The sequence below is a fragment of the Diaphorina citri genome, unplaced genomic scaffold (genome assembly GCF_000475195.1).
Source record: "Diaphorina citri unplaced genomic scaffold, Diaci psyllid genome assembly version 1.1 scaffold4026, whole genome shotgun sequence".
In the NCBI taxonomy this organism is placed as follows: Eukaryota; Metazoa; Arthropoda; class Insecta; order Hemiptera; family Psyllidae; genus Diaphorina; species Diaphorina citri.
The window spans coordinates 1-831 of record NW_007381425.1 but is presented as its reverse complement, the minus strand read 5'-3'; the positions used below and the strand labels follow the sequence as shown (position 1 = coordinate 831).

General features: G+C 37.9%; 1 long non-coding RNA gene across 1 annotated transcript in view; it reads left to right on the top strand.

Moving 5' to 3' along the window:
* The window catches only part of LOC113472130, a 15,108-nt gene extending 14,414 nt beyond the window's left edge, over positions 1 to 694 (top strand). Inside the window, exon 2 of the long non-coding RNA XR_003394573.1 lies at positions 539 to 694. This is a non-coding gene — a long non-coding RNA (uncharacterized LOC113472130). The remainder of the gene's footprint in view (positions 1 to 538) is intronic.
* The last annotated feature ends 137 nt before the right edge of the window (positions 695 to 831 follow it).

The window sequence follows — 831 nt, the reverse complement described above, 5'->3', positions numbered from 1 at the left end:
ATATTGAGTACAGAAATAAAAATGTACTAGACAGTACGAGATATGACATACACATGTGCTCTGAATTGATGAGTAGGCTGGGTTGGGGTCATTTTGAGACGGGCGCAATTTTAAGACTCCATTTTTTCAAGAGGTTTTCTATCAAACCTTTTGAAAAAAATGGAGTCTTAAAATTGCGGTTTCCATTTTTTTTTCAATAGTTTTGATAGAGGGAACTTTAACTGATAAGGTCTTATCTTCCCGAAAGCAGGAGGAAGATAGGATAGGAGAAAGTCAGCCGTTCCGATAACAAACCTTATCTGTTTAGGATAAAATCCGCCCCTTGCTGAAATTGAACCCATGAAGTGCTTTCAAGGCAGATGCGCTACCCTCCAAGCTCCAAGGCCGGCCTCCAATCAACTCCAATGGTTCTATGACTTACCTAATTTAATTAAGGATTCAGCTCTAAGTTTAATGTGCTCGTGAAAGAATTAATACAGTAAAATGATAATTATTTCTCCGGATTCTAATTGTTGGTTTCCCTCTGTTTTTGTTTCAGGCGTGGTCGTGACATCACTCGAAATCCCATCTTTCTGACACCTTCGACGTGTTGCTCGAATCCTCCCCTGTGAATTGAGAAATCAAGTTTCCAGCCCTGCTGTTGAGATCGCCGGAATTCGTGCTCTACAGTCATCAATAATAAAAATAAAATCAAGAAATAAATAAAAGCTTGAAAGGAAATTCATTTTCCCCTAAAGAAAAGCACAATACCAGTTTCCATCGCAATTTTTACAATACCAAAACCCTCAACACAAATTTAACCAAAAAACGAAAATTTCCACCAATAAAATC